The sequence below is a fragment of the Rattus rattus genome, chromosome 6 (genome assembly GCF_011064425.1).
Source record: "Rattus rattus isolate New Zealand chromosome 6, Rrattus_CSIRO_v1, whole genome shotgun sequence".
Lineage (NCBI taxonomy): Eukaryota > Metazoa > Chordata > Mammalia > Rodentia > Muridae > Rattus > Rattus rattus.
In genome coordinates this window covers 29,988,041-30,012,746 of record NC_046159.1, presented here as the reverse complement: position 1 = coordinate 30,012,746, position 24,706 = coordinate 29,988,041, and the positions used below count along the sequence as shown (strand labels likewise).

Genomic DNA, 24,706 nt, shown 5'->3' with positions numbered 1-24,706 from the left:
TGAGCTTTATTTAGTAAGGTTTAAGTCCTGGAAAGAACAGGAATTCAAGGAATTCGTAGTAAAAGTCATTTACAGCAAACCAGTAGCTTACATCAAACTAAATGGAGAGAAACTTGAATCAATCCCACTAAAATCAGGGACTAGACAAGGCTGCCCACTTTCTCCCTACTTATGCACCATACTTCTCAAAGTCCTAGCCAGAGCAATCGGACAACAAAAGGAGGTCAAAGGGATACAGATTGGAAAGGAAGAAGTCACTATTTGCAGATGATATGATAATATACTTAAGTGACCCCAAAAGTTCCACCAGAGAACTACTAAGCCTGATAAACAACTTCAGCAAAATGGCTGGGCATAAAATTAACTCAAACAAATCAGTAGCCTTCCTCTTCTGAAAGGATAAACAGGCTAAGAAAGAAATTAGGGAAATGACACCCTTCATAATAGTCCCAAATAATATAAAATACCTTGGTGTGACTCTAACCAATCACGTGAAAGATCTGTATGACCAGAATTTAAAGTCTCTGAAGAAAGAAATTGAAGAAGATCTCAAAAGATGGAATGATCTCCCATGTTCATGGATTGGCAGGATTAATATAGTAAAGATGGCCATTTTGCCAAAAGCAATCTACAGATTCAATGCAATCCTCATCAAAATTCCTACTCAATTCTTCATAGAGATAGAAAGAGCAACTTTCAAATTCATTTGGAATAACAGAAAACCCAGGATAGCGAAAACTATACTCAACAATAAAAGAACTTCTGGGGAAATCACCATCCCTGACTTCAAGCAGTAATACAGAGCAATAGTGATAAAACCTGTATGGTATTGGTACAGAGGAAGGCAGACAGACCACTGGAATAAAACTGAAGACCCAGAAATGAACCACACACCTATGGTCATTTGATTTTTGACAAAGGAGCCAAAACCATCCAATGGAAAAAAGATAGCATTTTCAACAAATGGTGCTGGTTCAACTGGAGGTCAGCATGCAGAAGAATGCAAATCTACCCATTCTTATCGCCCTGTACAAAGCTTAAGTCCAAGTGGATCAAGGACCTCCACATCAAACCAGATACACTCACACTGATAGAAGAAAAATGGGGGAAGTGTCTTGAACACATGGGCACTGGAAAAAAATTTCCTGAACAAAGCACCAATAGCTTATGCTCTAAGATCAAGAATTGACAAATGGGACCTCATAAAACTGCAAAGCTTTTGTAAGGCAAAGGACACTGTCATTAGGATAAAATGGCAACCAACAGATTGGGAAAAGATCTTTACCAATCCTACAAGAGATAGAGGGCTAATATCCAAAATATACAAATAAATCAAGAAGTTAGAATCCAGAGAGCCAAATAACCCTATTAAAAATGGGGTACAGAGCTAAACAAAACATTCTCAGCTGAAGATTATAGAATGACTGTAAAGCACCTAAACAAATATTCACCATTCTTAGTCATCAGAGAAATGCAAATCAAAACAACCCTGAGATTCTACCTCACACCAGTCAGAATGGCTAAGATTAAAAAACTCAGGTGACAGCAGATGCTGGTGAGGATGTGGAGAAAGAGGAACACTCCTCCATTGTTGGTGGGATTCCAAACTGGTACAACCATTCTGGAAATCAGTCTGGAGGATCCTCAGAAAATTGGACATTCCACTACCTGAGGACTCAGCTATACCTCTCCTGGGCATATACCCAAAAGATGCTCCAACATATAACAAAGACACATGCTCCACTATGTTCATCGCAGCCTTATTTATAATAGCCAGAAGCTGGAAAGAACCCAGATGCCCTTCAACAGAGGAATGGATACAGAAAATGGGGTACATCCACATAATGGAATACTACTCAGCTATCAAAAACAGTGGCTTCATGAAATTCATAGCAAATGGATCGACCTAGAAAATATCATCCTGAGTGATGTAACCCAATCACAGAAAAACACACATGGTATGCACTCATTGATAAGTGGATATTAGTCCAAAAGCTCGAATTACCCAAGATGCAATCAACAGACCACACAAGACTCATGAAGAATGATGACCAAAATGTGGATGCTTTACTACTTCCTTAAAAGGAGAACAAAAATATCCACAGGAGGGGATAGGGAGGCAAAGTTTAGAGCAGAGACTGAAGTAATGGCCATTCAGAACCTGCCCCACATTTTGCCCATATATACAGCCACCAAAACTAGATAACATGGATGAAGCTAAGAAGGGCATACTGAAAGGGACCGGATGTTGATCTCTCCTGAGAGACACATCCAGAGCATGTCCAATACAGAGGTAAATGCTAGCAGCAAACCACTGAACTGAGAACAGGACCCGCTTGGGGAGAATTAGAGAACAGATTGAAAGAGCTGAAGGGACTTGCAACCCCATAAGAACAACAATGCCAACCAACCAGAGCTTCCAGGGACTAAGCCACTACCAAAAGACTATATATAGACTGATCCTGGGCTCCAACTGCATATGTAGCAATGGATGGCCTTGCTGGGCACCAGTGAAAGGAGAAGCCCTTGGTCCTGCCAACGTTGGACCCTCCAGTGTAGGGGATTGTCAGGGGGAGGTGTAGTAATGGAGGGTGAATGGGGAGGGGAACACCCTTATAGAAAGGGAGCGGTTAGGGGACTTATGGACAGGAACCTGGAAAGGGAATACCATTTGAAATGTAAATAAGAAATACCCAATTAAAAAAGAGATGAAAAATAAGAAATGTAAATAAAATAACAAATTAAAAAACAAAGAAAAAATTTTAAAAAATCAGGAAAAAAAAACACAAGTAAATTACTGATTGGCGCATTCTCAAACAAGAACGAACCAAACCCAACCCACTAGACACCAAGGAATATTAAAAATCCAAACCAATTAATGAAATATCAACAAAGAAAACAAAGACTCAGTGACTCTAAAGATGGTCCTTGAGAAGATCAATAAGATCAACAGGCCTGTGACCCAACTAACCAGAAAAAGAAAGCAGATCCAATGAACCAGAATCAGAGATGAACACGGAAACAGTACAGCAGACGTCATAGACATTCAGAACACTATAAGAAAATGCTTTAAAAAGTTCTCTCCTTCATTAGGTTGGAAATCTAAAAGAAATGAGTGAATTTCTTTCTAGATTAGGTCAAACTGCCAAGTTAAACAAAAAACCCTCAAACCAAACCAACAAGTAACAACACAACAACCACAACAACAACCACAACAACAACCACAACAAACCAGTCTAAGCATATCCATAATAAATGAGGGGATTGAAAGAGGCATACATTTTTTCAACTGAAAAATGTCCAGGTTGAGTTAAATTCACAGCAGAACTGAACAATATGTTCAGAGAAGACCTTCAGGGAGTTCCTCTTAAACTAAACAAGAAAATAAATACAGAAGGATGATACCAAAGTCTCTCTATGAAGACAGCATAAGACCAAAACTATACAAATAGACACACACACACACACACATACACACACACACACACACACACACACACACACACACACACAAAGCCTACAGGCCGACAATCCCTATGAATATAGATTCAAAATTTCTCAATAAAATGCTTTCAAACTGAATAAAGGTACATCAAAAAGATGACCCACTATGAACAAGTTGGCTTCATATTGGAGATGCAGGGAAGAGTCAGCATATGCACACCAATAAATGTTTCAAATTACTTGAATGAACTAAAAGACAAAATCACATATTCATTTCCATAGATGCAAAGAGAACAAGCAAATGATGACAACAAAACCCTCTGACACAATCCAACATGCCTTCATAATAAAAGCCCTAGAAAGAGTAGGATCTGACAAAACATACCTCAACAGTAAAGGCTATGTCTAAGAAAGAGTAGGGTCAGAGAGAACATACTGCAACAGTAATATATATATGAGGAACCCAGAGACGACATCATCCTCAACAGAGAAAAACATGAAGGAATACTATTGAAATCAGGAACAAGACAGGAGTATCCACTAGCTTCACTCCTTTTCAACACAGTGCTTAAAACACTAGCTGGAACAATAGGGTAAGAGAAGGAAATTAAAGGAATACACATCAGAAAACAAGCAAGACTATCCCTCTTTGCAGATAACATATTAAACACAGGATTCAAATATTCCACCTGAAAACGTCCAGAAATGAACACCAATTTCATCAAATTGGCAGCATACAGAATCAACTTACAAAAATTACAAGCAAACACACTTGGAAAGATAGCAGGCACCTTCCATTCACCAAAGCCTAAAAGAAAAAATATTTAGAAGCATTCCTAATCAAAGATGTAAAAGACTTCTACATTGATATGGTAATTCTCTAAAGAAAGAGATTGACAAAGAGCAGGAAATGAAAAGACATCCTATCGATGGATTGTTAGAACTAGTATTGTAAAAATGGCCATTCTACCACAAACTATTTAGAAATATAATTCAATTCCAATCTAACTCCAATCTCATCAAATTCCTTAATTCTCTGGCTCTTACAATCTTCTGCTGCTTTTTCCTGAAGGTTCCCTGAGCATTAGCTGTGGGAATTGTTTTGTAGATAAATCCATCGGGACTGGTCTGTACAACTCTACATTTTGATTGGTTGTTGTTTTACAAAATGGCATTTAAAAAAAAAAAGAAAAATTCTCCTAAAGTTCATTCGGAATCCCAAAAGGTGCTGGGCTATAAAAATCCCTGACGCTGGGAGACTTAATCTTTTCCATAGATGATTTCCTCTAGGTAGTTATCAAATCCCAAGTGGTCAGTCCTAAAAATATATGCACAATCAACACAAAAGAGAATCAGTGGATTGGATTGCATTTATATATTCTTACACACACACACACACACACACACACACACACACACACTCACATAAATATACACACACAAACACATGCAGCAATAATAAAAGATAATATGCCAGGATTTGAGAATAAAAATGAGGGTACATGTGTGTTGTTGGAAGAACCCTAACCTAGCACGTGTGTGTTTAAAACAGAGTACTTAGTACTTACATGCATCTAGAAAATCTCCTAAAGAGGATGTTGGGGAGGCAGAAGAATAAATGGAAAAGAGGAATAATGAATAGGAAAGACTCAGAGGAGTGAGGAATGGGAGGTAAGTATGAGAGGAATTATGAGGAGGGATAACTAATATTAAATATCTTTGAAAAATCCATGTAAGAAACCACTACTATAGAGTCTTCCTAATATAAATAGAGATAAACATATAAGTTGAGTTTAGATGGGGTTACTCTATCACAGAGGGACATTTATGCTGTCTCCTAGACACTACAGGCTTTCAAATAAAAAAGCTCAGTGCCTGGTTGAGTTCTCTTTTTTGTCGTTGTTGGTGGTCAGTGGGGTCTATGGACCATCCAAATATTGTAGATTATTGTCTCTGCCCTTAGTTACCCACCAGATTGTTTTAGAAAGACTTTTTTGATGAAGATACTTTGTCTTAGTCACTGGTCTATTGCTGTGAAGAGACATCATTAAAGCAACTCTAATAAAGGAAAGCATTTAATTGAGGGCTTGTTTATAAGCCCTTTGTTTCAGAGGTCTAGTCCACTATTGTCATAAAATTAATCTTAAGTTTTATCAATATAAAAAGATTTATACCAATGAAAACCTTAAACCTGTATTAATATACAAAATTCTGTACCAATGTAACAATATAACCTCAATTTTGCATCAAAATATAAAGATCTTTACCAATGTAAGATTATGAGTATAAAATGCTCTTGCTTAAGAGTAGATTCAATAATCCACCCATACATGTCTAATTTCTTATAATACTTCCATATCCCCCTCTTTTTCTTCTCAACATCCTACCCTATCTAAGAAAGAAAAAAGCATAGAGAAGAGGAAAGGAAAGATAGAAATCATGGAGTCTGAACTTCTTACTTCAATTTTTCCCTGTTCAAGGCCATAATTACTTGTAGATCATCCCCTAAAATGACAACATGTCTATTATTTATAAAATAACCAAATCATCCATCCCAACGGGGATGATGGTCTCCTATAATTGCTTCCTGCTGAATTGGGGTGAAGAATTCCTGTTTGGGCCCCAAGAGGAAATTAGGGAAATAGTTAAGTTAGAAAAACAACTAGCTGGTATTATTTGTCATCTAATCTCTATGTTCTGAGAAAGTTCAGGAGCTTAACTGAAGGCCTGACCTGAACATCTGAAAGGCTGGACCAAGTGAGCAACTATTATAAAATGTCCCAGGATCAAGTCTTTACAAGAAGCAGCTTCTTTGCAGTTGAGGTTGGATCAAGCAGGAAGCTGGAACAGCAGGTCCTCTCAGCCTCCCCATGGGTGAGTCCTATGAGGGCTGCCCTCCTGAACTTCCATTCTGCAATATACAAACCTTATGTGCAATACATATAAATGTCTACAGAGACGTTTGTATGAAATGTGTAGCACTCACAGTTTAATTAAGGATGTTTTCCTGATCTTTTTGAGCAGGTGAAAGAAAACTGTCTTTCTATAAGTTATTTTGTATTATATCATTGCAATATTTTTTATCAGTACAATCTAAAAGAATGGTATAAAAAGTCTTGAGGATTTTGTAGTCAACAAGATCCAATGGCTATGCAAAGACTTTTGTATGTCTCAAGTCAGTCTCAGAGCTGCCCTCAAGTGGCAGGATGAGTGCATTTATTACCTGTCTTGTTGATCTTGCCAATCTCCTTTTTGCCTGTAGCCAAGATCTTCAAGGGGTCTTCCCTGGTCAAATCTTATTTCCAATAATCTGGATAGAAAATATAGCTTTTCTTTATCTGTTGGAACAAATGTAAAATCTCCTCTCCAACATAACAAACCTCCTTTCTTCACTTTTGTAATTTGGACTTCCATAGGTTGATCTAATTCAGCAGTCCTTTCTGAAATTCACTGTATCTTAGCAGTTGTGCTATTTATGCCATGATGTCCATAAAATTGTATTTTAATAGGCATATACACCTGAACATAATCAGTTTTACTCTGTAAAGCATCTCCAAGATAACCATCATCTCTAATAAATGTGTAACCTCAGAATTATCCCCCTCAGAACTCAAGGCAGAAGTCCATTGGAACTCTGAATATGTATCAATTGTACGATGTATCAACTCTTATACATATCTCAATTCTCCAAACTCTATAAAATGAAGCACACAGTCCATTGTGTGGCATTGCTTTAAGTTAGAATTAGTAAGCAGAATCTGGATTTTTAACTCAATACATTGTATCTTTATGGGCTGCCATTCTAATTTCTTAAACCCCTGTGAAACTTTCTTGTATGAAACTACATCTTTTGATGTTTTTCTAAGTTCCACATTGGATTCCTTTGAGGGTTTCTAATTTTGATTCAAAGGTTCTTTCAACTTCTATTTTATGGTCTTTAATCTAGTATCTAATTTCTCAGTCTCTTCCTTCTCCAAATCTGTCTTATTCTGATCTCTCCCAAAGATGACATACAAAACTGTAATCATTGAAAAAAATAACCATTTGCATGCTGATAATTGAAGCAAGACCAAATCAAATCCAGATGCAGTGTGTCATTGTGCTTCCCTCCACCCCAAATATAAAATCATTTTTCTTTTTCAAAATTTCTCCATAAGGATTCTATTTTCTTATATTTAAATTAAATATTTCTCCATATGACTTTTTAATACTTAGCTTCCCTTCTCTTTCATTGTTTTTAAAATTCAACACCTTATCAGTTTAGACTCTTGGGATTTTTGAGTTTGTACTTTCTGCTGTGTTAGTTCCTTAGTTCTGCCCCAGAAGTTTAGTTAGCTCAGGGCTCCTTGCTCTGTCTTTTGTCAGCCCTGGCCAGGCCTCTCCAACTTGCCCTGCTTCTTTATGACTTCAGGCCTTCAACCCTGGGCATTCACCAGTAGTAGTCTTTGGCCCCAGTGCCATGCCATGCTTGGTTGTGCTGGCAACTCTCACCAGACAGAGGGCTCGAATGGACCCAGACTAGGATGCTATTCTTCTCCATGGCCTCAGAATAAGCCATGCTTTCCACCAAGTAGCTCTTGGGAGAACCACAGCTTCAGTTTCTCTCAGCAGCCAAACACGTGCAAAGCCTTCTCAGACACTAATCCAGCTGGTCCCAAGCATCAGTAGCTCGAAAACCATGTTTTTGGGGAGTCTTTACCTCTCTATCTAGTAACTTCTCTCATTTGGTTTTATGCCTCATGTACGGTGCATTAGTAGAACCACTTTAAGCTTATCCCTGACTCGCTTATAATACAAGCCTTGATTATCACAAAAATATACATCCTGGGTTTACCGATAATAGATAGCTGGAAATAGGCAATATTTGCTTGCTCAGATATGCTATAATAGATAGATGATCTTCAGAAATCTCAGAGACTCACAGAATATGGCACTTAAAGATGTTTTTATAAATTTAATGCCTTTTTGACATTGAGACACATCAGCTCCTGGCAGCAGCCCATTCAACCTGGAAGAAGATGATGGGCAACAAAAGACCTCTGTATGGAGTTGTTTCAACTGTGGGAACCTAGCCACTTGGAAAAGAAAATGCCCTAATTTTATTTGCAGACAAAAGGCTGTGCAGAAAGGACAAACAGATGCAAGGATGTCAACTGCCAAGCTCTCCCAAGACAGGGTAAGCAATTCCTTCATCATTCCTGCTTAACCAAAGGTCTGTTAGGTATTCTGGGCCAGAAGACTGAAGACAATGCTCCAACACTGTAAAGAATATTGGTGACTGTCCAGGTGGTCAGCTGTTTCTGTCATTTCTATATTTTTGGAAGCTGCATACTCAGGTGATATTTCTTGCTCAGACCTGTGATGGGGTTGAAGACGAGATAGTCATAGTCTTACAATAAGCATAAGTTGTTTGGAATTTAAAATATTCTAGGTCTAGGAAGGTAATTTTAGGATGGTAATACAAGTTAGGATAGAAATTAATTTAGATACAGGACTCTGAACTCACCAGGATAAGAGAGGTAATAGAATAGGTTCTCCTGGGTTGCCAAACATGGACAGACTGGACTTTTTGAATGTAACTCTTACCTAATAATTTTCATAATAATGTCATAATGTTGCTAGGGTACAATGTTGTTTGTTATAAAAGAAAGAGCCTTTTTATTTAGACAAAGAGGGGAGATTGTTAAAGTTTGGTCTGTTGCTATGTGTTGCAATGCTAAACTCTATACCCAAAGGGAAGGTCTACAAGTGATTTCTCATGTTTACAAGCTGTTGTTGTGTAAACCTTATTTATTGATTTAAAACTATCGATTAAACAAAATTGGCTATAGCCAATTACTAGAGGGATTAGGGTAGGTGGGTTTTGAGTTACCCTGTGTGGGACAGAGAAGAGAGAGAAGAGACCAGGTAGAGAAGGAGGAAGGATAAGAAGAGAGGAGGAAACTGCCACGAGGGGAGATGTATCATGAGCACAAAGCCAAGAGAAACAGCGTGTATTTGGGGTACATTGCTGGGTAGGTAGCTAGGTCAGCAGTTAGAAAAATGGATTAGGGTTTCCTCCATTAATTGTCAAAGCCAAATAAAATAACCATAGTCTGAATCTCAGTTATTTGTAAGCTAGTCAAGGATTAGTTTAAAGTGGTTCTAATATACATAATCATCATGGCGGGAGGATGAATGGTGTTGGAATAGTAGCGGAAAGCTACAATCTGGTCTAAAGGAAAGGAAAGAAGGAAGGAGGGAGGGAGAAAGGGAGGGAAAAGGGAGAAAGGGAGGGAAAAGGGAGGAAGGGAGGAAGAAATAGAGTAAAGGAGAGAGGGACAGAGAGAAAGGGGCAGGGGACTTGGTCTGCTGTGGGCTTTTGAAAACCCCAAAGCCTACTCCCAGTGACAAACTTCCCCAACAAGGCTACACCTCCTAATCCTTGTAATCTTCTCAAACACTTTCACTCCTTTGTGATTAAATATTCAAATATATGAGCCTATGGGGGCAATTCCCATTCAATTCAGCACATTCCACCCCTGGCCCCTTACAGGCTTGTAGCTATATCACAATTCAAAATGTCTCCAGTCCAACTTCTAAAGACCCCAAAGTCTTTCAGTCTCAATACTGTTTAAAGTCTGAAGTTCAAAGTCTCTTCTGAGACTCATGACAATCTCTTAACTGTAACCCACCATACAAACAAACAAACAAACAAACAAACATCATACATACGTCCAACATACAACATACATTACAATCCCCCAAATAAGGAAAGTAAGACCAGTGAGGAAATACTGAACCAAAGCAAGATGAACAGGACAAACTCCAAATTCTGTACCTCCACGTAATGTTAAAGGACTCTTCTAATCTCCAACTCCTTCCAGAGTTTTGAATGCAACATACTTCTCTCTCGGGCTGCTTCCACACCTGATCTGCAGGTATTCTTGGTAGATAACCCATGACTCTGGCATCTCCAACATCTTGGTATATCTCTAATCGAATCCAGACTTCACCTCACTACTTCACCCAATGGCCTTTCTGAGCTTCTGTGCAATGAAACCTCTTACCCTGCTGTGTTTCAGCTTTCTTCAGCCATGGGGGGAAATTCGTAAATCCCTTTATTGTATCCTTGACTCTAAGCCAGAACTATGCACAGTGGTCAGAGTGGCCAAGTTCTACTGCTTGCTGGGGCTGGCACCTGGGTCTCTTTGATTTAATTACGTTTGCATCAGCTTTCTCTTGTTAATGGCCTCCTTCATTGCTTTAAGCTTTTCTTTAATTCTTTCTCACAAGTTGTAAACTTAGCTAGGTAGGGTTACTCTGTAGTTACCCTTAACTACATTGAGCATCAGGGTTTTCTTTAAACTTTTTATATTCTTGAGAACTGGACTTAGTTTCATTATACTTCCTGGTGCTCCTTTTCTCTCCAAACTGTACATTTTTATTTCTTTTTATCCAGCTTGTTCCTTTTCATTACAGACATGCATAAGGGTGATTACTAATAAGCACATAACACAGTCAGTACTAGGCTGCCTTGGAATCCCCTCCACCAACATTATTAACCCAGCATCTGCTGTTGCTGTTAGCCATTCTGACTGGTGTGAGGTGAAATCTCAGGGTTGTTTTGATTTGCATTTCCCTTATGACTAAAGATGTTGAACATTTCTTTAGGTGTTTCTCAGCCTTTCCACATTCCTCAGCTGTGAACTCTTTGTTTAGCTCTGAACCCCATTTTTAATAGGGTTATTTGTCTCCCTGCGGTCTAACTTCCTGAGTTCTTTGTATATTTTGGATATAAGCCCTCTATCAGTTGTAGGATTGGTAAAGATCTTTTCCCAATCTGTTGGTTGCCGCTTTGTCCTAACCGTTTTGTCCTTTGCCTTACAGAAGCTTTGTAGTTTTATGAGATCCCATTTGTCGATTCTTGATTTTAGAGCATAAGCCATTGGTGTTTTGTTCAGGAAATTTTCTCCAGTGCCCATGTGTTCGAGATGCTTCCCCACTTTTTCTTCTATTAGTTTGAGTGTATCTGGTTTGATGTGGAGGTCCTTGATCCACTTGGACTTAAGCTTTGTACAGGGTGATAAGCATGGATCGATCTGCATTCTTCTACATACTGACCTCCAGTTGAACCAGCACCATTTGCTGAAAATGCTATCTTTTTTCCATTGAATGGTTTTGGCTCCTTTGTCAAAAATCAAGTGATCATATGGGTGTGGGTCCATTTCTCGGTCTTCAATTCTATTCCACTGGTCTATCTGCCTGTCTCTGTACCAATACCATGCAGTTTTTATCACTATTGCTCTGTAATACTGCTTGAGCTCAGGGATATGATTCCTCCGGAAGTCCTTTTATTGTTGAGGATAGTGTTAGCTATCCTGGGTTTTTTGTTATTCCAGATGAATTTGCAAATTGTTCTGTCTAACTCTATGAAGAATTGGATTGCAATTTTGATGGGGAATGCATTGAATCTGTAGATCGCTTTTGGTAAAATGGCCATGTTTACTATATTAATCCTGCCAATCCATGAGCATGGGAGATCTTTCCATCTTCTGAGATCTTCTTTGATTTCTTTCTTCATAGGCTTGAAGTTCTTATCATACAGATCTTTCACCTGCTTGGTTAAAGTCACACCGAGGTATTTTATATTATTTGGGACTATTATGAATGGTGTCGTTTCCCTAATTTCTTTCTCGGCTTCTTTCTCTTTTGTGTAGAGGAAGGCTATTTGAGTTAATTTTATACCCAGCCACTTTGTTGAAGGTGTTTGTCAGGTTTAGTAGTTCTCTGGTGGAACTTTTGGGATCACTTAAGTATACTATCATATCATCTGCAAATAGTGATATTGTGACATCTTCCTTTCCAATCTGTATCCCTTTGATCTCCTTTTGTTGTCTGATTGTTCTGGCTAGTACTTTGAGAACTATATTGAAAAAATAGGGAGAGAGTTGGCAGCCTTGTCTAATCCTTGATTTTAGTGGGATTGCTTCAAGTTTCCCTCCTTTTAATTTAATATTAGCTACTGGTTTGCTGTATATGGCTTTTACTATGTTTAGGTATGGGCCTTGAATTCCCATTCTTTCCAGGACTTTTACCATGAAGGGGTGTTCAATTTTATAAAATGCTTACTCAGCATCTAATGAAATGATCATGTGGTTTTTATCTTTCAGTTTGTTTATATAGTGGATTATGTTGATGGTTTTCCATATATTAAACCATCCCTGCATCCCTGGGATGAAGCCTACTTGATCATGATCGATGAGTGTTTTGATGTGCTCTTGGATTCTGTTTGAAAGAATGTTATTGAGTATTTTTGCATCAATATTCATAAGGGAAAATGGTCTGAAGTTCTCTTTCTTTGTTGGGTCTTTGTGTGGTTTAGGTATAAGAGTAATTGTGGCTTCATAGAAGGAATTCAGTAGCACTCCATCTGTTTCAATTTTGTGGAGTAGTTTGGATAATATTGGTATGAGGTCTTCTATGAAGGTCTGATAGAATTCTGCACTGAACCTATCTCGACCTGCGCTCTGTTTGCTTGGGAGACTTTTAATGACTGTATCTATTTCTTTAGGGGTTATGGGGTCGTTTAAATGGTTTATCTGTCCCTGACTTAACTTCGGTACCTGGTATCTGTCTAGGAAATTGTCCATTTCCTCCGGATTTTCAAGATTTGTTGAATATAGGCTTTTGTAGTAGAATCTGATGATTTTTTAAATTTCCTCTGATTCTGTGGTTATGTCTCCCTTTTCATTTCTGAGTTTGTTAATTTGGACACACTGTCTGTGTCCTCTGGTTAGTCTGGCTAGGGTTTATCTATCTTGTTGATTTTCTCAAAGAACCAGCTTTTGGTTCTGTTGATTCTTTGTATAGTCCTTTTTGTTTCTATTTGGTTGATTTCAGCTCTGAGTTTGATTATTTCCTGCCTTCTACTCCTCCTGGGTGTATTTACTTCTTTTTGTTCTAGAGCTTTTAGGTGTGCTGTCAAGCTGCTGATATATGCTCTCTCCTTTCTTTCTGCAGGCACTCGGACCTATAAGTTTTCCTCTTAGCACAGTTTTCAATGTGTCTCATAAGTTTGGGTATGTTGTACCTTCATTTTCATTAAATTCTAAGAAGTCTTTAATTTCTTTCTTTATTTCTTCCTTGATCAGGTTATCATTGAGTAGAGCATTGTTCAACTTCCATGTATATGTGGTTGTTCTTTCCTTATTGTTATTGACGACCAGCTGTAGCCTGTGGCGGTCTGATACGACGCATGGGATTATTTCTATCTTTCCGTATCTGTTGAGGCCTTTTGTATGACCGATTATATGGTCAATATTGGAGAAAGTACCATGTGGTGGTGAGAAGAAGATATATCCTTTTGTTTTAGGATAGACTGTTCTATAAATATCTGTTAATTCCATTCGGTTCATAACTTCTGTTAATCTCTCTTTGTTTCTGTTTAATTTCTGTTTCCATGATCTGTCCATTGATGAGAGTGGGGTGTTGAAATCTCCTACTACTATTATGTCATGTACAATGTGTACTTTGAGCTTTAGTAAGGTTTCTTTTATGTATTTAGGTGCCCTTGTATTTGGAGATAGATATTCAGAATTGAGAGTTCATCTTGGTGGATTTTTCATTTGATGAATATGGAGCATTCTTCCTTATCTTTTTGGATGACTTTTGGTTCAAAATTGATTGTATTTGATATTAGAATGGCTACTCCAGCTTGCTTCTTCAGACCATTTGCTTGGAAAGTTCTTTGCCGGCCTTTTATTCTGAGGTAGAGTCTGTCTTTGTCTCTGAGGTGTGTTTCCTGTAGGCAGCAGAATGCTGGGTCCTCATTGCATATCCTGTTTGTTAATCTGTGTCTTTTTATTGGGGAATTGAATCCATTGATGTTGAGGGATATTAAGGAATAGTGATTGTTGCTTCCTGTTATCTTCATATTTGGAGGTGAGATTGTGTTTGTGTGCTTGTCTTCTCTTTGTTTTGTTGCAAAATGATTAGTTTCTTGCTTTTTCTAGGGTATAGCTTGCCTCCTTATGTTGGGCTTTACCATTTATTATCCTTTGTAGTGCTGGATTTGTAGAAAGATATTGTGTAAATTTGGTTTTGTCATGGAATATCTTGGTTTCTCCATCTATGTTAATTCAGAGTTTTGCTGGATACAGTAACCTGGGCTGTCATTTGTGTTCTTTTAGGGTCTGTATGACATATGTCCAGGATCTTCTGGCTTTCATAGTCTCTGGTGAGAAGTCTGATGTAATTCTGATAGGTCTGCCTTTATATGTCACTTGACCTTTTTTCCTTACTGCTTTTAATATCATTTCTTTGTTTTGTGCATTTGGTGTTTTGACTATTATGTGAGGGGAGGAATTTCTTTTCTGGTCCAATCTATTTGGAGTTCTCTATGCTTCTTGTATGTTTATGGGCATCTCTTTCTTTAGGTTAGGGAAGTTTTCTTCTTTTGTTGAAGATATTTACTGGTCCTTTGAGTTCGGAGTCTTCCCTCTCTTCTATACCTATTATCCTTAGGTTTGATCTTCTCATTGTGTCCTGGATTTCCTGTATGTTTTGGGCCAGTAGCTTTTCTGTTTTACATCATCTCTGACAGATGTGTTGATGATTTCTGTGGAATCTTCTGTTCCTGAGATTCTCTGTTCTATCTCTTTTTTTCTGTTGTGATGCTTGTATCTACTTCTCCTTTTCACTTCCTCTGGTTTTCTATATCCAGGGTTGTCTCCCTCTGTGCTTTCTTTATTGCTTCTATTTCCATTTTCAATTCCTTCACCTGTTTGATTGTGTTTTCCTGTAATTCTTTCAGGGATTTTTGTGTTTCCTTTCTATAGGCTTCTACTTGTTTATTTGTGTTTTCCTGCATTTCTCTAAGGGAGTTCTTTATGTCTTTCCTTAAGTCCTCCATCATCATGATCAATTGTGATTTTAAATCTAGCTCTTGCTTTTCTCGTGTGTTTGGATATTCAGTGTTTGCTTTGGTGGGAGAATTGTGCTCCGATGATGCTATGCAGTCTTGTTTTCTGTTGCTTGGGTTCCTCTGCTTGCCTCTCACCATCACATTGTCTCCGGTGTTAACTTGTTCTTCTATTTCTGACAGTGGCTAGACTGTCCTATAGGCCTGTGTGTCAGGAGTGCTGTAGACCTGTTTTCCTGTTTACTTTCTGCCAGTTTTGGGGACAGAGTGTTCTGCTTTCAGGCGTGTAGTCGTTCCTGTCTACTGGTCTTTAGCTGTTCCTGTGGGCGTGTGTCCTGAGTCCACCAGGCAGGTCACTTGGAGCAGAAATGTTGGTCTTACCTTTGGTCTCATTCCTGAAGATGCTCCTCCGGTGTGCATTTCAGCTCTCCATGAATGCAGCAACCAGAAGGGCCCGTGCTGCATTCTCTGTGGTCCCTGTGCACAGGAGGCCCAGATGGTACTAGGCGTTTTCCTCTAGAGTCAGAAATGTGGGCAGAGTAGTCTTCTCTGGCTTTCCAGGCATGTTGGCGCCTCTGAAGGTCTAGCTCTCCCTGCCACGAGATTTGGGTGCAGGGAGCTGTTTGACCAGGTACCTTGAGATCTGGGCGAGTTCTGGTGAGTTAATATTATTTATTGTGATTTTAGTGTGAAATGTTTCCACTGGACCCAAATGGACAAGATGAAAGCAATCCTCACAGAAAGTTCATAGCACTAAGTGCCTACATTAAAAACTTTGGAAAGTTAAAAATTATCAGTTAATGACACACTTGAAGGCTTTAGCAAAACAAGAAGGAAACACTAAAAAAGAGTCTAAGAGCAAAAAAATTATCAAACTGAGGCCATAATTAATAACTAAAAAAAACACAAATAACAAATATAAAGAATCACTGAAATGGAGTTAGTTCTTTAAAAAACAATAAGATTTACAAACCATTACCCAACATACCCAAAAATTCTTAACAAAATACTTGGAAACTGAATTTAGGAACACATCATAATATTGGCCACCATGGTCAAGTTAGTTTCATCCCAGAAATACATGGGAGATTAAATACATGTAAGTTAATAAACATAATCTGCAGCATAAACAGACTAAAACACCAAAACCACTTAATTATCATACTAGATACAGAAAAATCCTTTGACAAACATCCAACATCCACTCATCTAACATCCCTAGAGACACAGGACATGAAAGAAACAGTACAACACAATAAAAGGAATTTATGATAAGCCTACATCCAACGTCGTTCTAAGTGTAGAGAAATTCAAAATATTTCCACTAAAATCAAGAACAAAACAAGGGTGTTTAATCTTTTGATAGCTGTTTAGTCTAGGGCTTTAAATATTAGCTAGAGAATCAGAAAAACTGAAGGAAATGAAGGAGATACAAATAAGAAAGGAAGAATTCAAAGAACCCTCATCACAGAAATTATAATTTTATACATAACAGACCCTGAAGACTCCACCAGGAAACTTCTATAGCTGATAAGTACTTTCAGCAAATTAGTAGGATATAAAATCAAACACAAAATCAGTAGTCTTCTTATATACAAATGACAAACATATGGAGAAATAAAGAAGGGAAACAATACCTTTTTTAATACCCTCTGCCAAGTCCTGCATGACCTCAGAAGGGATGATATGACACAGTTCTTGCCACTGGAGCAAAGTTAGCAGGGACTAGAGCTCCTCAAGTGTTAACAGGTGCTAGGCATAAGGCTTGTCTCCTCAAGTGTTAACAGGTGCTAGGCATAAGGCTTGTTTGTATAGTAATGTAATAATAATATATTTTACTTCATGTTCCTCCTTCAGGAAATGTTCTCCTTACCATGGCTAATGAGTCCATGGTTAATTCGAAATAGCACAATTCTGGGAAGTGAGATTGCATCTCTGAAACATAGACCTTCAGGACAGCCATTAAGACTGTGGGAAAAAACTCTGAAAACATGAGTTCAGGAATACATAACTGAGTGTAAGAGGTGTCCTTTACAGGATTTCTTGACTATGTAAAATATAAGAATGCAATATGATTTGTGTAAGGGGCTTCACAGACATGAAATAACAGAGGTAGCTGCACTAGTGAGTCAGTTTGTCAGAAAAGTATTAAAGAGATCAAGAAATTCAGGGGCACAATCCCACCTGGTTTAGCTTTTTCTTTGTGGTTACAAAGGCAGGCCAATCTCTAAATTCATTTGTTATGTTAAAAAAATGTACTTGCCGTCTTTTTCTAAGAATCCAGGGACTAAAGTCATAAAATGCACTTTTGGGGATAATCGAAACGGAACTTGGATAAATGATTGAATTGATGTGTTAATAAAAGACTAAGCTTTGGTTTGCAAGAGAGAGCTACCTAGATAGAACTGTGTGGAGAGCTAACATAGCTCTTTTAGAATTGTTCTGGTGGGTTTTCAGACTTCGACCAGAAAACCCAAGAGCTATCTATAGATCTATCTCAAGCAGAGAGCTATCTTGAGCAGAGAGCTGTCTTGAGCAGAGGGCTGTCTTGAGGAGACTACAGAGCTGTCAGCTTGCACCCCACCATTGACTTTGAGTCATTTCTTTTGCTGCTCCTAAACATTCCTTTCTCAGGACCCCCTCTCCAAGATGAGGCTGGTCCTTAGCAACCTAAAATATTTATGTTTCAATAACTCTAACCAAGCAAGTGAAAGACTTGTATAGTAAAAGACTTATACAATAAAAACTTCAAGTCATCAAAGGAAGAAATTAAAGAGGATATCAAAATCTGGAAAGATTCCCATGTTCATGAAACAGGATTACTATTGTGAAAATGGCTACCTTACCATACGCTGTCTACAGATTCAGTGCAGTCTCAATGAAAATTCCAACACAATTCACAGAAATTGGAAAAAAAAATTTAACTTCATATGGAAACACAAAAGCCTAAGTTAGCTAAAACAACCCTGAACAGTAGAAGAAGTGCTGTAGAAATCACCATCCCAGATGTTAGGATGTGCTACAGAGTTATAGCAATAAAAACAGCATGTTATTTGAATGAAAGAATATTGATCAATGGATTAGAATGGAAGACCAGAATATAACTCAACCTAAGTGTCCTATACCTATGGACATTTGATTCTTGACCAAAAAAGACTCTGATATATCCTGGAGAAAAGACAACATCTTTAAGAAATGGTACTGGTTAAATGGGGTAGCCATATGTAGAAGAATGAAAATAGTCATTTTTAACACTGCATAGAAGTCAACCCTAAATGGATCAAGAACCTCAGTGTGAGGCATGAAACCCTGAATCTGAAAGTAGAGACAGTAGTGAATATGCTTGAGCTCACTGGCACAGGAAAGAACTTTCTGAACAAGACCTGCTACATCAATTACTATTCTAATGCTATGATAAAACACCATGATCGGGGCAACTTACAAAAGGAAAGGTTTATTTGGTACTCATGGTTCCATAGGTATAGGAGCCTGTGACCATCATGACAGGAAGTCATGGTGCTAGACTAGCAGCTGAGAACTCACATCCAGAGCCACAAACAGGAAGCAGAGAGCATACTGGGAATGGCAGGAGTTGGCTGAAGCCTCAAGCCAGTCTGCTACACCTCCTCCAACAAGGCCACACCTCCAGATCCTTCCCAAAATATAACTCCGACTGGGGGCCAAGTACTGAAATATGAGTCTACTGGGGCCCTTCACATTCAAACTCCACACTGGGCAGTGTTAACATTATGACCAAGAGTTAATAAATGGTAGGTTCACCAAGCTCCAGAGGAAGACCGTACCACATGGATAGCACAAATTGTACTTGGTAAGCTGTTAAAGACAAAATTAGACAGTAGAGAAGGGAGAAAGAAGAGAAAGGAAGTGGAGTAGGGGATAAATATGATCAACATATATTGTCTAAAATTTTCTAAGGACTAATGAGGAGGTCTTATACACCAGGATCAAATAATGTATGTTTTTGCAGAAAGATGCATTTGTGAAGTCATATTAGCACTACTTAAAAAGAAAAGTGAAGCTTTACTGGGAAGATGTTATTTAGGTAACAGTCAAAATGCTGTCAGCAGATAGCATATCCATGCCAGTAGTTAGAGAGGGAAATGGAGGCTTTCATCACTGTGCACCCATCACACCCAGCACGTAAGTCTTGCTCATCTACTCTGTCTGCAATTTGGTTCAGTGATAAGTTGTTTTCCAATCAGAAAAGAAAACAATAATTTAATGGGTACTAACAACACATACTTCTTGTTCATTATACCACTCCTAACCAATTACTAACTTCCTGTTTCTAGGGTCTCTAAATTTTGGGCATCGATATTACCTATAGGGTTTGTGAAATCACAGGTTGTATGGCTACAGCCCAAGAATTTATTTGTCTATACATGGGCCCCAAGAAAGCCAATTTAAAACCATTTCCTAATTGAGGAATAGCTACCAGTCATGGAGTGGCCAACTTTGTATTCCCTTGGCACTCATTTCAATCCTCAAATATTAGTCAGCTTTTCAAGAAAATTAGCCCTGAGGGAAGCAAAGCTGAAAAATTGGTAAAACTCTTACGTTGGGGGACAGGGCATAAACAAATCAGCAGCATAAGTGATAAACATAAATGAATGCTTATTTAAGTTAGGGTGCTCACAGGAAGTGTGGATCTGAACGCATGGAAACAGAGGAGAGGAGGAAGTCAACTTATTTTTGTTGCCTCATGCCAACTCTTTCAGAAAACCATGAGCAGTTAACAGTAATTGCAATAGAACATTTTGGGGAAGCAAATGTCCTTCTCTGGGGCTTCCCCAAATCCCATTACACAATGTTTTACCTCTGAGTCAGTACAATGTGATAACTTAGTAGATAATTAATCCCATGGGAGCAAACTACTTACTTTGACTTGAAAATGTTTTTTGTTAAACTTACACACCTTTGGGAAATCATAAAATTCTGCCTTCATCACCTCGCCTATACCCTGAGCAATTAGAGCATTGAGGTAGTTATTAGGTATTCCCTAAACTATCTTAATGAATCTGCCTTTTGACCTCAGGATAAGGCTACCCAAGACAGGTATAACACATAAGTATTTAGCAATATACTGTTGGTAACACCTAGTACAATATATACATGCTATTATAGTTCTACATATGATGAACAGTTCATGATATGGTGTACATTGAGTATTTCTCCATCACTGAAGAGAAAAGGAACACCAGAAGGTGTATAAAATGTAAGTTCCAATATTGGTTGCAGGCAAGGGGTTTAAATAAAGAATAAATGAGTATTTGCAGGAGCTGGTATCAGGAAATATAGAAAAATTTACTCTCCTCTATTTCTGGATACAACTATAAAATGAGAAATGTAGAAAGGCTACTAAAGTTTTGAAAACACCATTAGTAGGGCGTGGGGACACAGCACCAGAGTCAGAGTCACTATCAACTCACTGGTAAGTAGACTATGGTTTCATCCTGCCCAGGGACTGGATGGGAGCATAAACAGGAGCAGGAAGAAAGAAGAACTGAGCCCTTTTTCTTCTGATGCAGGACAGTGAAGGAAGAACACCTGGAAGTATGTGTGCTGAGAACCAGTAGTGGGTGGGACAAAGCCTATCATAAGAGATCTAATTAAAAATTATAAATAGTGCAATCACACACGATTGAATAGAGCAGCCAAAGCCAGTGAGAATAATGAGAGTAAGACACAACCAGTACTGTGTTTTCTTCAGTTGGGTCTCAGGGTACCAAGAATGTACTTCAGGGCTGCCTACCTGGAAAGCCACCTCTGCTTCTCAGCTGTCTAAATTGAGCCTAAAGGGTTTACTGTGGTGAATTTAGAGAGTTGTGTGACATTTACCCCCTCCTCAGAACCTCCAATTAGACCAAATGGGATGGATCCTATCCTGGCAATGTGGGACAATGGACAACGAACCATTTATCATGGTTAATCATCAATGTCTTCAAAAAATATTTTTCAGAGACAAGGGAAGAAGTCATCAGAATTGACATAAGGTTGTGCTGGGCAGGGACACTCTTTCCTGTGCTTGGGAAGCTGAAGCATGAGGTTGTAAGTTTAAGGATTGGGGAGGACCAGGCTTTGTAAGGAGAGCCTGTCTCAAACCAACAAAATGGAGTTGCTTTTGCCACCTCTTCCAAGAGTATGCAAAACCCAAGAGGTTACAGAAAATGTTTTGTTTTTTAATTTTGTATTGATCTTCATGAGTTTTATATCATGCATCCAGGCCTGCTCATCTCCCTGTCCCATCATATTCTCCCTTCACCCAACCCCCCAAATAAAAAACACACAAACAACAGAAAAAAACAGAGCATGGAAATATCTCATTGTGGAAGCCTGGCTTCCATGCCACTTCACAGAAGATGAGTGGTAGGGCCAACTCTCCCAAGCTCTCGCTCTTGGGGCTGGCTTGCCTGCACACTCTCCACAGCTGTACTGTGCTGCCCAGGTATGGTGCAGAGCCCACTCTTCCTCGGGCTGCAGCCAGCAAGGTACAGGACAGCTCACCCACTCTCATGATCGGGGGTCAGCTCTTTCAACTGCCGCAGGTGATGAGGGCCCAGATGAGGAGGGCACAACCCCCATACCAATGCTCATGGCAGAGAAGTGGCAGGGCCTACTCTCCCACACTCTCATTCTTGGACGGGCTCACCTTCACCCTCATCACCAGGGTCTGTAGCTGGTCTAGCTACTTTGTGGGTTCTTTTTCCCACCATTTAACCCCTTGGTTTCACCCCCCATCTCTAAATAGGAGATAAAGGATAGAGTGGGGGTGAGAGAGATCCTTTAATACAATTTCTTTCTTCTTGTTTCTTCTTAGAGCACAACTATTAACAAGCTGCAGCCAACCTCCCTGAAGGATAACCACCACCCACCTGCTCTATGTAACTTAAGCTTTGTATACCCTTTGAAAAGTTCCCAGGACTCCAAATGTCACGCAATCACAGAAACTAACTGCAGTTGGCAAAACCACGCCTCTGCTAGAGCACGAGGCAAATCACAATCAGTTGCTGCGAAGCATCTCCACATCCCCACTCCTGGGATTAAAACAAAAATATATTCTTATAATATTTCTGTGTTTTAAAGGAAAAACCCAAGATTCTAGAACTCTCACTCCAAGGGTCAGTTCTGCTATACTGTCCAGGAGGGGTACACGGCCACCTCTCCCAAGTGCTGCAGCGGAGGACGGGCAGAGCAGCATGGCATGGCTGCAAGCAGGTGTCTACCTCCCACCTGTGCCATGAACTAGAGGGCAGGTCTGTGGGCAACATGGTGTTCTGCTGGTCTCCATCTGTCTTCTCCCACGCTGTACTCTGTGAGTAGTAATTGGGACTCTGGGTTTCTATGCCCCGCCCCCTTGCTGTGGGGCGGAGCGTCTTTCCCCACCTGCACAATGTGGCATGGCAGAAAGCAGGTCTCTGTTTCTCTTCCTCCTCCTGAGTTGTGCTGCCTGGATTTGATTTGATTTTATGTATCCTAGGCATAAAACAGCTTGGGGCCACAAAGTCAGGCATCAAGCTAGGATTGATAAAGGACTGCCATCTGCTCTGTCCCTGACTGATATACGAGCATCGGCACCAACAAGGTGTCTCTTTGCCCACTGCCGAGGCGAGGCAGGGGTTCTGCAGGGCAGGGGGTCCTGGTTCTTATATTTTTGGTTGTGAGCCTAGCCTTTATTGGCTGAGCCATCTCTCCAGTCCTTTATGGTTCTTATACACAACTGACACTAACTAGATATTCAAACCTTGGCCCCTCCTTGAATTCTACTACATACATTTCAGACACAGACATGTCCCTTCTCAAGAATGAGGTGTTAAAGACATGGGAGAAACTTGTAACTGGTCTGGCAGAAAAGATGATAGTCTGAAGAGACACATGTGTTCCCCAGTCGGTTTATTAAAACAGTGGAGCCCAAGAAGTAGGAATGGCTCAAGAACTCTCATGCTGGGAGAAGGAGAAGGTCTCCACTAGAGGTCTCCACTAGAATATGTGTCTCAGAATAAAAGCTTTCACATAGTTCTACTAACTTTACAGGTCACGAAGCAGGAGCCTAGAAGACGGTGAGCCAGCAGAGGGTGGGGCCAGACTTTGAGCAGGATCACTTGGGTGCATATGTCCCTGCCCTCTATTTAAAGGCCTCTGAATAGTGTTTCAGAATTTCAGATATGCATATGCCTTGATCAAATGCACACCACATCTCTCCCTTCCAGTTTCTCCCTACACCTCCACCACTACTCCCTCCTAATTTCTTGGTTTTGTTTTTTCCCACAGTCCACTTAGATCTGCCAGTGTGTATACAGATACAGGGCCATCTACTAGAGCGTGGGCATCCTTGCAGGGACAAAACCTTTAAGAAAGTCAACTGGGTCTCCTAGCAACCATCAACTGCCACAGCTCTTCAGCAAAGATTTCATGACACCTTCCTCCTCCACACTGGGGTTATCCTCTGACTTACCTTAGTCAGGTCTTATGCATGTTTTCACAGACACTGTGAGTTCTTATGTGCAAGTGCATTGAGGAGTATGTTAAACACTGGAGTGTGTGTGTGTGTGTGTGTGTGTGTGTGTGTGTCTGTGTCTGTGTCTGTGTCTCTGTGTCTGTGTGTGTATTTAACCCATATAAGGAAGGAGCAAGAGGGTCCTCTTACAAAGCAAGAAAATAAGATTCACAAGAAGCTAACCTTGCTGGAACTTTGGACTTCTCCAGAATATCTCTCTCTCTCTCTCTCTCTCTCTCTCTCTCTCTCTCTCTCTCTCTCTCACACACACACACACACACACACACACACACACACCACATACACACACACGCACACACACACACAAACCCCACACACACACACACAAAACAAATCAGTAAATAAATAAGTAAATATTTTTTAAAGTACCAGAAACCAGTAAGAATGTGAACAGAATTTCTAATAATTTAACCCTGTTGGGTCTGTCTGAGCCTTACTTATATACCACTGTATTATATATGGCATAGGAACTTACATATTAGTGATGTCTCTTTTCAGTCACTGATGTTACTTTAATCTTAAATTTATTCTTCTCTCATATAATACATCCTGACCAGGACTTCTCCTCGCTCCCCTCCCTTTTAGTTCTGCCCCACCAACCCTCTCTCCTAGATCCACCACCTCCCCAGCTCTCCCCCATCTTCTGAGTCCCTCCAGGACAGATCTCCCAGGGACATCAGCAAAACACAGCACAAGATATTCACAGCCATGAACCCTCACACCAAAGCTGGGCAAGGCAACCCAGTAGGAGAAAAAATGTCCCCAAAGCAAGGAAAAGAGTCAGAGATACCCCAACTCCCACTGCCAGGAATTTCCCCCAAACA

General features: G+C 39.5%; 1 non-coding gene across 1 annotated transcript; it reads right to left on the bottom strand.

The window, feature by feature from the left end:
* Positions 1-22,831: 22,831 nt before the first annotated feature.
* On the bottom strand, positions 22,832-22,975 carry LOC116904701. Its single transcript, XR_004388396.1, has one exon. It is a non-coding gene; the product is annotated as a small nucleolar RNA SNORA48 (small nucleolar RNA).
* Between the last annotated feature and the right edge of the window lie 1,731 nt (positions 22,976-24,706).